This window comes from Chiloscyllium plagiosum, unplaced genomic scaffold (assembly GCF_037043375.1).
Source record: "Chiloscyllium plagiosum isolate Xiang-an unplaced genomic scaffold, Cpla_swu_hap1 HiC_scaffold_11, whole genome shotgun sequence".
NCBI classification, from domain to species: domain Eukaryota; kingdom Metazoa; phylum Chordata; class Chondrichthyes; order Orectolobiformes; family Hemiscylliidae; genus Chiloscyllium; species Chiloscyllium plagiosum.
Window position 1 is genome coordinate 72,546,023 of NW_028270149.1, and position 14,077 is coordinate 72,560,099.

General features: G+C 42.6%; 1 long non-coding RNA gene across 1 annotated transcript; it reads right to left on the minus strand.

The window, feature by feature from the left end:
- Positions 1-1,220: 1,220 nt before the first annotated feature.
- On the minus strand, positions 1,221-11,857 carry LOC148148828 (uncharacterized). The gene is made up of 2 exons (XR_015758589.1): positions 11,500-11,857; positions 1,221-1,592 (listed from the first exon to the last, which is right to left on the minus strand). It is a non-coding gene; the product is annotated as an uncharacterized LOC148148828 (long non-coding RNA).
- Positions 11,858-14,077: the final 2,220 nt, after the last annotated feature.

Here is a 14,077-nt window from a genome sequence, read left to right on the forward strand (position 1 = left end):
AAACATGTGGAGAATTGCCCAGGTATGTCCTGTACACCAAAAATGGGCAAATATAGCACAAAATATTATAACCATATGTAATGTCAGCAAAGTGATGGAAGATTTTTCTTTTTATTTTCATTCCAGATTCACACAACTCATGGCTTGCCAAGTCAATTTTAGCTGTTAATAGAATTATATTTTATTGTCATATGTACTCAAGTACAGGGATACAGGAGGACAGTGAAAAGCGTACAATGTCACCATTCACCATGCCATCATAGGTATGAGGTACTGAGGTACAAAATCTTAGGTAAAGTGTAGAAAACTAAAGAAATAAGTTAAAAGTTCAACATTACAGTTGTTGTCAGTATGAAGTAATAAATAAGAAATAGAGCTAAAAGTTCCAAATTCAGCATTTTTCTTTTCATTTTGGCTATGGATTCACACAACTCGTGGCTTGCCAAGGCAATTTTAGAGGGCGGTTATCAGTCAACTACATTGCTGTGCATCTGGATTTACATACAAATCAGATTGGGTAAGGATGGCAGATTTCCCTCCATATTATTGAATGCATCCAGATAACGTCACTTTTAACATTAATGAATTTCTTCTTGTTACTGGAATGGTGCTTGTACAAACCAATTCGAGAAACTGTCATTCTTTCAGAATGAGCCCTGTTCTTAAAAAAGAGAGACTTCTTGTTCCGTCATGGATGGGTATCTCTTACTGCCACCAATATCTGAAACAAGCAGAACACTGTACAAATTGGAAAAGACTACATTCAGCTTCTGTTAGGAGGAAGACAGCATTGTTGGGGGGACTAATAATATATTAGCTTGTTACCTCTCACTCCTTCTTCATGTAGGTGGAAGATTTTCTCATAAATTGGTGAAAAATTCTTCAATTTAATGTTTAAAAAGATCGGTCAACTGTCAAATTGTTATTTTCTCGTGAGAGTTTGAAAAGGATCACTTCAGATCAGATATTAAAGCCAGGGTCTCATTTATTTCTTCTGCTCGGCGTTCAAAAGTCTTTGGAACTTTCAGAAGAATGTAAGGGTGAACTGAGAAAAAGTATTAAGGGAAAACAGAAAAAATGAGTTTCAAGCAGGTTATGGTCATTTTTGTCAAATGTAGCACAATGCATAATTGTCTCAAGTGAAACACCCAAGGTATTTCTGTATTACATTGGTAGACCAGTGTTCAACAAGTGTATGAACTTACAATCACAAAGGCTGGTAGCTGTTAATGGCATTATATTTTATTATCACATGTAGTCAAGTACAGGGATACAGGAGGACAGTGAAAAGCGTACAATGTCATCATTCACAACACCACCTTAGGTACAAGGTACCTAGGGACAAAGTCTTAGGTAAAGTGCAGAAAAATAAATAAATTAATTATATGTTTAACATTACAATTGTTGTCAGTATGAAGGAGTAAATAAGAAAGAAAGTTAAAAGTTCAAAATTACATCCATCTTTAGCTATGGCCCTGTAATCGCTCCATACTTGCTTTCCTTATGAGGGTCCTTGATCTCTCTTCCGCGCTGGGTTCGATTTCTCGATGCTGCTGTCTCACTGCTGACGACCATCAGGGCTCTCCAGCCACCTGGAGGGGATCATCTTAAAGTCAGCTAAAGACTGAGTCATTATTATGTTCAATCAAACTGTTTGCACATGCTATGACACTTTTCTGGGGCAGCTGAGACTTGAACCTGGACTATTAAGTCCAGAGGTAGAGATATTAAGACTGTGCCCCATTACAGAGCTACAAAACTGCTTCTCTGTAGTTTGATTTAAATCCATGTTCCCTTTGTGAATGCTGCACTATTCTCTCTGTATTGGATATACCACAGATAAACAATAGATAAAAATGTCACAATTATTAGCTTCGTATTTTAAAATGGTTTTAAAACATGAGACTTAAACACCTGGAAATTCCAAAAACCATTAAACAGGGATTTCTTATTCATTTTCAGGTCACTATAAACATGATGGAAAATCCAATTTAAATAACGGAGTATTTACAGGGAATGGAGTTGAAGAATCCTTTGTCTGTTTGCTCCTTCTTCCCACAAGGTCTCTCTCTCCCAGAGGAACACTTTTGTTCCAGAGAATGTCCATTTGAAAGCATCGGCTACCCTTTTTCATAGTGATCTCTTGCTGCTGGAATTCCTGGCACAACCGCTCAAGCTCCCCTAATCGGTGCCCTGTTCCACCTTCCCCTTCTGTTGCTCGAGGTTCCATTACATATAGAGTGAGCAATGATTGATGAGTACAACATCAATGATTAATTAAGAGATCTGAAGTGAATGCATGTGTTCTGTTGTGACAACACCAGCAATTTACACTGGTATGGCCGTAATTTATTTAAATATCTCATTAACACACTTTATCCGTATTTATTAGACAAGTTTTGACATCAATTCATATGAATAGTTAATAAAACAAGTGCAAGTTATTAAAACAGCAACAGCAAATTTTATTTTATTTTCCTTACAGAATAGGAATACTCCTACAATCCTTAAATGTTTCCTACAAATGTATATAAATATTATACAATATAATATACAATATATATTATTACAATTTTCATTCTTATTTTTGTTTTGTATAATTTCTGAGATTTAATGAATTCGTTCATAGAAGGCAAGAGAGGTTTAATGAAAGCACTCTTTTAATATAAAGCCCACTATACTTTCCCAAAAAGGCATGATTTAATGAGCATCTTGAAGGAGGAGAGGGGCTTGTGATGTGGAAAGGCTTTGGGCCAGAACATCACAGCTTAAGTCCTAGACAACTGAAGACTTGGCCACTGATGATCCAGTAAACTAAATCAACAATGCATAACCATTATCTAAAGTTATTTTTAACATACACATTTGGAAACATACACTATCATGCTTCTCAACTGTCATTGGAAGTACAAAACCTGTACTGCATATTTCCAGAGTCCAGCTATTGTACTTGGATTTCACAGGGGCCAGTTTGGTGGATGGTTTGCAATACACAGGAATGGCAACAATGTGGGTTAAATTCTCACCAGCTAAGGTCACCATGAAGAACTCTCCATTGCAACCTCTCCTCTCACTTGAGACATAGAATCCCTAAAGTTTGGAAGCAGACCATTTAGCCCATTGAATCCACACCAACCCTCGAAGTGCATCCCACCCTGATCCATCACCTACCCTATCCCCTTAATCCTGCATTTTCCATGGCTAATCCACCTAGCCTACATATTCCTGAACACTGTGATATAGAATGGTCAATCCACCTAACCTTCACATCTTTGGACTCTGCAAAGTTTTGAACAGGGAAGGTCATGTCTCACTAACCTGATTGAATTTTTTGATGAGGGAAGGGCTGTGGATGTAGTTTATATGGATTTCAGTAAGGCATTTGATAAAGTCCCACATGGCAGATTGATACGAAAACTAAAGTCACGTGGGATTTGGTGTGGGCTGACTAGGTAAATACAAAACTGGCTTGGTCATAGAAGGCAGAAGGTTGCAGTGGAAAGGTATTTTTCAGAATGAAGACCCGTAACTAGTGGTGTTCCACAGGGATCAGTCTTAGGTCCTATTTTGTTTGTAGCATTTATAAATGATCTGGAGGAAATGTGGGCTGACTGGCAAATTTGCAGATGACCCGAAGATTGGTGGAATTGTTGATAGTGCCTTTGATTGTGAAAGGATATGACAGGATAGAGATAGATTAGTGACTTGGGCACAGAAATGGCTGATAGAGTTTAATTCAGACAAATGTGAGGTAATGCATTTTGGAGGATCGAATTTAAGTGTGAATTATACTGCGAATGGCAGAGCCCTTAGGAACATTAACATACAGATGGATCTGGGCGGGCAGGTTCACAGTTTCCTAAAAGTGGCAATACAGGTGACCAAAGTGATTAGGAAGGCATATGGCATGCTTCCCTTCATCAGCCGGGGCATGGAGTACAAGAGTTGGCAAACCATGTTGCAGATATATATAACCCTTGTTAGGCTGCATGTGGAGTGTTGTGAGCAGTTTTAGTTACCACACTACCAGAAGAAGATGGAAGGTTTGGAGAGAGTGCAGAGAAGATTCACCAGGATGTTGCCTGGTCACAAGGACAATGGCTATGAGAAAAGGTTAAAAAGACTAGGATTGTTTTCACTGGAAAGACAGCGGCTAGAGGAGACCTGATAGAGGTGTCCAAATTTATGAGAGGCAAAGATAGGATGGATAGTCAGAGGCTTTTTCCCAGAGTCGAAGTTTCAATTACAAGGGGGAACAGTTTCAAAGTGAGAGCGGGAAAGTTTAAGGGAGATGTGCGAGGGAAGTTTTTCACACAGAGAGTGGTAGGAGCCTGGAACGCAATGCCAGATGAGGTGGTCAAAGCAGGCAGATTGACAACGTTTAGGAGGCATCTGGATGGTTACATGAATAGGGAGGGAACAGAGGGATACAGAACGAATAAGGACAGAAGGTTTGTTTTTTAGTTTGGTTAGGGCATAATGATCAGCACAGGCTTGAAGAGTCAAAGACCTTTTTACTGTGCTCTACTTCTCTTTTGTCCATTGTTCAAACTGGAGCACCCAGAGGAAACCCACACAGACATGGGAAAAATGTTCAAACTCCACACAGACAGGCACCCATGGGTGGGATAGAACCTGGGTCCCTGGCACTGTGAGGCAGTAATGCGAATCACTGAGCCACTGTGCTACACTATAAGGTCACCCTCAAGTTAAACTACTACCAGTTATACCAGTCTAATGAGAGCACTGCCCTATGGTCCTCTGTGACTATGGTGACTTTACCCTCACATTTTTTTGAGTAATCGAAAATGATTTCAGCAACATGATGTTCCTTGAAATAAGTAAATGATAATTAATGCAAACTTTGAATAAATTGAAAGGTAGTAATTACAATTATCACTATTGTCATTCAAATTCTTGAGACAGTCATTCCAAATTCCTGCTTACATTGTTTCAGCACAGTCATTAACTGGTATCGATTAAATATTGCAGCTTTTTAACAGTACTGCCACTCTTAATTTCTGCCCTTTATGCCTTTGTAGGGAGTTCATTTTCATAATGCTTCCAACTAGTGAATCATCATTAGATGTTACGGAGAGAGGATTTTCAAATTTACTGTGATAAATACTAAACAAGACTATAAAAAAAGGCTGTAATCATGCTATAATCATCATAGAAGAAATATTCCCTTATCTTGGTAAGCTGTTGCTCCTCTAATTGGGCAGCAGGATGTTATGTTCTCCATCATGATGAATATCTGTCCCCTTCACTGTTCAGTCCTTATGATAGTTGAGTCCATTTGACAATCTTCACTGGCTAAGTTACGACTTCTGACCGCTTATTGTGCCCTTAAGTCACATTAACTGCTTCCCTTTTGCTTTATTACATTCGCCCATTAATGAGAGAGATAAATCATTGGAACAGCAAATGAAAATTAAATCCAAGAATATTTAAATAGACTGTGATAAGTGACTTGATGTAAGCAGCTGACAATTTTACATTGCAACCTGGAGTTACATGAATATTAATGTAGTTGAAAAACAACATTCCTGCTCAGGCATCATTTCCAGTGCATGATTGATTTTTCTCCCCCTTTATCACCTGGTATAACTTTTTGCACAATCTACCTAATTGGCATTTAATGGTATTTCACAGTTGGTGATGATCAGATAGATTGCTATTTGAAAAACATAGGCACAGACGGGAGATCAAACCTGCAATCTTGCTGCTCGGCTTAGATCAGCTAATCATTGCATCAATGTAATGAGCCATCGGGAAGCTTAATTTATTTAGTATTAACAATTTTATCCTACAGATTTATATAGTTACAGAAATGTGTCACGGTTCAGCAGTTCAGCATTTTGTGAAGGAATTGCTTTTGGGAGCTTCTTATATCTAAATATTCAAAGCCTATTTCAGTAAATCTTAGATTTAATTTTCATTTGTTGCTCCCAAGATTTGTCTTTCTTATTATCACAGTAATCTCACGTTACTCTGGCTTTGTACCTAAACCCCAAACTGGAGACACTTTCATCCCTTATATCCCCCCCGCCCCCACCTTGTTTATACCCTTTTCCACAGAAGCTGTTGACAAATGCCTGCCACACTGTCTTGTGGATATTGGAGGTGAGGACAGTTCAAGTTGCACAAGGTCTTTAAAATAGGCACACTCAATTACAAGAGAATGGTGTTGGTATGTTTCATACTTTTTTTGAAGAAAATATACGTATTCTCATTACCAACTGATCGAGTAGGAAATTCAAGAGAACCCTCTTTATGCAGAAAGTGGCTAGAATGTGGAACTTGCTACCACAAGCAGTAGTCTAGAAGAACAGCATATTTGAATTTAATGGGAAGCTAAGTAACATGTAACCAAGAAGGGAATTGCGGCACCTTCCCCTGCCACAGCAGGAATTACAAAACTTCCGCCAACAGCTCCCCCCTCATCTCCATCCAAAGCCCCAAGGGAGCTTCCACATCCATCAGAGATTTACCTGTACCTCCACACACGTCATCTACTGTGACAGTTGCTCCCGATGCGGTCTCCTCTACATTAGAGAAACAGGATGCCTACTTGCGGAACGCTTCAGAGAACATTTCCGGGACACACTCAAGATGCAACCCCACCGCCCCGTGGCCGAACACTTTAACTCCAACCCCCTCCCCCACTCCCCCAGGACTTGCAGGTCCTGGGCCACCTTCATCTGATGCCTGGAGGAAGAACACCTCATCTTCCGTCATGGGACCCTGCAACCACATGGCATCACTGTGGATTTCACCAGTTTCCTCAAATCTCCACCCCCCACCTTATCCCAGATCCAATCTTCTAGCTCGGCACCACCCTCTTGACCTGTCCTACCCGTCCATCTTCTTTCCCGCCTATCTGCTCCACTCTCCTCTCTGACCTTTTACTTTCACCCCCACCTTCATCTACACATTACATTCCCAGTTACCATCCCCCCCAGACCCACCCTCACCCATTTACCTTTCAGCCCCCTTGGCCCACAAACCTAATTTCTGACGAAGGGCCAATGCCCAAAACGTGGATTCTCCTGCTCCTCAGATGCTGCCTGACCTGCTGTGCTTTTCCAGCACCACATTCTTGACTTTGACCTCCTGTATCTACAGTGCTCACTTTCTCATCATTGAAGGTGAATCAGTCCATGTGAAACAGCAGGCTGCTAATGTGAAGTTTGGACAGGAGAATGGGCCAGTTCGGCTGAATGATCACTTTCTGTGATGTCAATTCTACACAAGGATACTGTTGAAGATCTCAACTATTCTCATTCCATGCATCCAATGTGAATGAAGCAAACTCAGTTTAGATATATCCTCTATAAATGCAGAGGGAAAATGTAAGAGGCCCCAGCATCATTCATCACACCAATCTTAGAGAGTGCTTCTCAAACATCAGTCTCTCCATTAGCTGCACCAGATGGAATTAAATTGTCAATTTATGTTAAACTGAGAGCAGTTTTAGGATGTAGACCGATGGCCACTGGGGAAATAGTTAAGAAAGGTCAACTGATTTCCAGGCAGTCAACAATCACGTTGAGGAGACTTTCAATCATCTGATTGACTGGATTGTGCTCAAATCTCTGATAAATCAGTATTTAACCCCATTGCCACATCAAATATCCATTTGTGTCCTTACCACAATTTGACAATTTATTCTGTACATTTCATGGAGAGAGAGAGAGAGAGAGAGAGAGAGATGGAGAGACAAAGAGAGAGAGAGAGAGAGAGAGAGATCATGGTTGAACATGGCATCACAATTTAGTGGTGAAACTACAAACTCAGTATCAATGTGAATCTAGTTAGAGGACTTTAATTTCTCATCAGTGTTCTCCAGTTATTACTCATTACTCTGTCAAATGCATTTTAGAATATTATTTGAAAACTCTTGTTATCCATTTAGATTATTATTATTAACTCTGTACAGCAATCTATCCTTATTATTAGGTAATTCTATTCATCCATTTGAATTATTATTCATAGTTGAAAGCAAAACTATAACACAGTGAGAAAGATAGGTTTCAACATAATACATCAAGTAAAAAGAGTCAACTTGAGCTGCATCACTGGTTTCAATCTTCATTCTGTGGCAATCCATTGTGCCTGATATATTTCAATGGCATAGCACTTCAAAGGTTGGTGATTGGGCGACAAAGGCTACAATGAATGACATGTCTCATGAATTCAGTTCATAACCCACACACATACACATGAACTGTGGCTACAGAATGACAGCTATGTGACTGCAATCAATGTAACAATTGGAGTTGTGAAGCAAATGACTTTACTGTGTGAACCATTGTAGAAAATCCCTGCAGTACTCAACAGAACAGGTCACAATATTCATAGCGATACAATCTTCTCAATCATGGAGGATCAACTATTGCAACTGGCTATCAGGTGGGAAACTGTAGCTAGAGCATGGGGAGGAGAAGAAGGAAAAGAGGGAAGCAGTGGAATAGGAATACAATAATGGGAAGAGAGAAGGCACCAAGAAAACCTTTTTCTCCAATCACTCAGTGAAGAACTTATCCAACTACACCACCAAGAAGCTGAATTCTAATTCCCTAAGTGGCCAGCAATCCTACATTCCTTCATTTCTTCCTATCACTGAAAATTGTCTTCTTGGTCACAATGCCAAAAACAGAACTTGCCGCAAAATTTTCATTCCAAACTAAATGCATACACGAAATCTGCTGTGCTGCACATACATGCAGGCTCCCTAGTTCCTGTCTTCTATATGCCACTGCCTGCTCTATTGCTCACTCTAGTCACTATTCAATGACTAGGGCTTTTTGAGCATGGTATATGACTCATGATTTGAGCTTGCGTGCAATGACAGCCATGCTACCACAAGAATTGCAAAAAGGAAACAGTGAGATGAGACAATTATTTCACTCTCTGGAGCAGCTCTGCTGTACCTAACTGGATGGACTTTAAGATTCATTGTTGTCTGCTGCTCTCTGCATAGCCACACAGTTATGAAAGCCAATGCTGATACCAACAGGCAGGTGAGAAGCTGAGGAGCTGTGGATGAGGAAGAGGAAGAAGTGAAAGAAGAGATAGATGTACTGAGGCTGTGATCCCTAGACAATTACTTTCTACACATATTGTACAAGGAGACTTAATTGAAGAGTGGTACCGATAACACCTTTTCTCTGTTAATTGCCACCACAGTATCCAATAGGCCACAATGCAAAAATATACAATGTGCAATGCAGGAGACCTTGAGCAGTTCTCGGCTACAGAATGCTTAGCTTCAGTCTGAGCCAGCTCAACATGGGCAGGATTAGTCTGGGTCAGTGGCTTGCCAGGCAATAAGATGGGAACTGGTCAAGTGGCAGTGGTGAGATTACCTGGAAACAGCCGGGACAACAGATTTATATTCCAATGGCCCTAGCACCTCAGGAGATGCTTCAGTAATTCCAGAATTCCGCACGTGGCTATATTACTAGACTGTGATGACACCCTGGAAAGCCTTTCAGAATACTGATATCATAGCCATCAAGGTGGCAGTCTGATGTGTGACACAGCCAGTTGGCCAGCCCCCTCGAACAATGAAACTATTGATTGTATCAGGTTCCATTGCAATCAGATGCTACTCGCATCAGAAGGGCTTTAAGCTTGTACTGAACTTCTCCATGCTCCTTGACACTAAACGCCAGTCCAATAATGTGGCTGTTCTTAGGCAAAAGGCTTTTGTTATTGATAACTAACATCTAGAGCAATCAAATTCTTGTTACTGCCTAGCTCCATCTGTACGTCGCCAATAATCTTTGATTATTGCCTGTTCAAAAAGCTTCACAAACAAAGCTTGCCATGAGTGAATAAGATGTGGTGCTGGAAAAAGCACAGCAGGTCAAGCAACATCCAAGGAGCAGGACATTTGAAGTTTCATGCATGACCCTGCCTGAAATGTTGACTCTCTTGCTCCTCAGACTCTGCCTGGTCTGCTGTGCTTTTTCCAGCGCCACACTCTCGACTCTGAATCTCCAGGATCTGCAGTCCTCACTATCTCCTAGATGCTTGCACGATGCTTCATCAGCTTCACTAACGCCTTTCACCCTGACCTAAAATTCACCTGGACCATCTCGGATGCTTCTCTCTCCTTCCTGGACCTCGCCTTCTCCATTTCTGGTGACCGACTAACCATGGACATCGACTACAAACCCACCGACCCCAACAGCTACCTGGACTACACCACCTCCAACCCTGCCTCCTGAAAAAACACCATCCCTTACTCCCAATTCCTCAGTCTCTGCTGTATCTGTTCCCAGGATGACCAATTCCACCATAGAAAATCCAAGATGGCCTCCTTCTTCATTGACCACAATTTCCCCTCCCACTTGGTTAATGATGCTCTCCATTGCATCTCCTTCACTTCCTGCACCTTTGCCCTGGAACTCACCCCTCCCAATACAACAAGGACAGAACCCTCCCAGTCCTCACCTTCCACCTCACCAACCTCTGTATACATCACATCATTCTCTGCCACTTCTGCCACCTACAAACAGACTCCACCACTAGGGACATATTTCTCTTCCCACGCCTATCAGTGTTCCAGAGATACCATTCCCTCCACAACTCCTTCATCAGATTCAACAGCCCTCACCCCACTCCTGGCACCTTCCCCTGCCACTGTAGGAAGTGCAAAATCTGCACCCACATCTCCTCCCTCACCTTTGTCCAAGGCCCCAAAGATCCTATCACATCTGATGGAAATGTACCTGTACCTCCACCAATGTTGTCTACTGTATCCGTTTCCCCCAATGTGGCCTCCTCTACATCGTGCCGACAGGACACCAACTTGCAGATCGTTTCAGAGAACATCTCTGGGACACCCATACAACCAACCCCACTGCCCCGTGGCCAAACAATTCAACTCCCTCTCCCATTCCACCAAGGACATGCAGGTCCTGGGCCTCCTCCATCACTAAACCCTAACCACCCGACACTTGCAGGAAGAACGTCTCATCTTCCACCTTGGGACCCTGCAACCACACAAGCTTAATATGGATTTCACCAGTTTCCTCATTTACCCTCCTCCCCCCATATCATCCCAGTCCCAAGCCTCCAACTCAGCAGCGCCCTCTTGACCTGTCCATCATCTTTCCCATCTATCTGCTCCACCCTCCTCTCTGACTAATCACCTTCTCCCCCACCTTCATCTACCTAAGGCATTCTCAACTATCTTTCCCCCAGCCAGAACCCCCTCTCAGCAGCCCCCAGTCAAAAGCCTCATTCCTGATGCCTGTAACATCAATTCTCCTGCTCCTCGGATGCTGCCTGACCTGCTGTGCTTTTCCAGCACCAGACTCTCTTCTCTGATCTCCAGCATCTGCAGTCCTCACTTTCTCCTATGAGTGTCAGGTTACTTGTATTTCAAAACATGCAGCATCCTGTAAATGACTGGTCTTAAAACAGTTCTTTCCCATTTCAAAACACACTTTTAAAAAAATACAAAAATAAAAATAAAAGACTCACCTTCAATAGTTTCAGCATTGCTACTGGAGTCTGTTCCAGACATGCATCACAACAAGTTGCTGCTGTGTTGAATATTAGGAATGCACAATAAGTGTTGGCATGGCCAATTGTGCCCACATCCTGTAAACAATTTTTTTTGTTTAAAAATTACTCTTAAAATTATTGCTTGCTGACGGAAGATGACAGGTTAGATGCATTTGTTTGCCTTTGCACAATCTCCAGATTTCTGAATGTTTCGAAAGTTCTACTCCTCAAACAGGCCAAGAACAATTTGTTCTTGAGGAAGGGGCTGTTTTGTGAGTAGGTGTTACTATCATACCCTGTTATAAACACTTACAAGGGTCTTGTTTCCTGCTGATGTACTTCCAGAGGCACAGGCAATTGGGGCACACAAAAATTACAGTACATTCAGTGACATGCATATACGTATGATGTGACTAAATCTCCTCATTCTTAAATGATTAGCTGTCAATCTCCGCACATGAAAATCTCTTAAATCATAATAAACAGCCCCAGCTGGCTGTTACAGAGTCTTCTATCTGAATCTTGTGGTAATGCACTTAGGCTGTGCATGGCTGATCTTGTAGCCAACAATGAATGACTGTATAATTGGAATAGGAAGAATAAAGTTTCTCATATTTTAAGCAAGCTTTGGAAGGGAGGAGATAAATCGTGTTGGACTGATTATGTCAGTAAAACCTGCTTGGTTCTGCATCAGTAAATTGTGTCTAATAGTTTTATCTTCCTTCAGTGACGTGATGTGTTTCTGCAGTGAGCTTGAAGTCTCAGTGATGAACGTACTGCAGTACATTTCGAATGAAGTGGGACCCAGGTAAACATTTCACACCCCAGACAACCCAATGAATAGAATTAATAGTCATATGTAAAAATGCAATAACTCTCGGAATGAAAAGCATTTAATGTTACAGCCATTTACTGTTAGAAATGTCTCCAAGAAGTCATCCCAGTACATGCAATGGGATAGAGAACTACCCAGTTTCATGGCCTGCCTTTTGTTTCATTTTTGATTTTTGTATTCCACAACTTCCCTGAACCTTCAACTCAGTAGCAAAATTACTACTGCCTCTGTTTTGTTTTCATTAAAGTTACCAATTGATAGAGCTGGCTCACAAATTGGAAATCATGCCTCACGTTGTGATTGCTCATTCTTTCTCTTAACAATTAAAAAGCTAGTAAAGCACATTAATTTTCAGACAGGCCAAAAATAAAAACATATCTACTTCTCGTGTTCTAATTTTAAAAGTTCTGTTCCATCCGGTAAAGTCCTATTCTGGAGCTACCTATGATACTCCTTAATCTCTTCATCCAGACTGCCTTAATTCTTTTTTTTTCCCAATATACTCTTCTCCACTCCCAGAATGCGCCACTCCCCATTTTCCACTCCACAGCTTCTGAATCCCTCTGCTGCCCGATGTGTTCCATTCCCCATTAAAGTGAATGGTGTCTCTGCCTGCTCCTGCCCCACCGAACTCATCTCTGCGTACCTTGACACCGTCCTGTCCCCCTTAGTCCAAGAACTCCCCACCTACATTCGGGACACCACCCATACCCTCCACCTGCTCCATGATTTTCGCTTCCCCGGTCCCCAACGCCTTATTTTCACCATGGACATCCAGGCCCTGTACACCTCCATCCCCCATCACGAAGGACTCAAAGCCCTCCGCTTCTTTCTTTCCCGCCGTACCGACCAGTACCCTTCCACAGACACCCTCCTTCGACTGACTGAACTGGTCCTCACCCTGAACAACTTCTCCTTCCAATCCTCCCACTTCCTCCAAACGAAAGGAGTAGCCATGGGCACCCGCATGGGCCCCAGCTATGCCTGCCTCTTCGTAGGATATGTGGAACAATCCATCTTCCGCAACTACACTGGCCCCACCCCCCACCTTTTCCTCCGCTACATCGATGACTGTATCGGCGCCGCCTCGTGCTCCCACGAGGAAGTTGAACAGTTCATCCACTTCACCAACACCTTCCACCCCGACCTCAAATTCACCTGGACAGTCTCAGATTCCTCCCTCCCCTTCCTCGACCTTTCTATTTCTATCTCAGGCGACCGAATCAACACGGACATCTACTACAAACCGACCGACTCCCACAGCTACCTGGACTACACCTCCTCCCATCCTGCCCCCTGTAAAAACGCCATCGCATTCTCCCAATTCCTTCGACTCCACCGCATCTGCTCCCAGGAGGACCAGTTCCAAAAACGCACAACCCAGATGGCCTCCTTCTTCAAGGACCGCAATGTCCCCCCCGACGTGGTCGACGATGCCCTCCACCGCATCTCTTCCACTTCCCGCTCCTCCGCCCTTGAACCCCGCCCCTCCAACCGCCACCAGGACAGAACCCCACTGGTCCTCACCTACAACCCCACCAATCTCCATGTACAGCGCATCATCCGCCGTCATTTCCGCTACCTCCAAACGGACCCCACCACCAATGATATATTTCCCTCCCATCCCCTATCAGCATTCCGTAAAGACCACTCCCTCCGTGACTCCCTCGTCAGATCCACACCCCCCACCAACCCAACCTCCACTCCCGGCACCTTCCC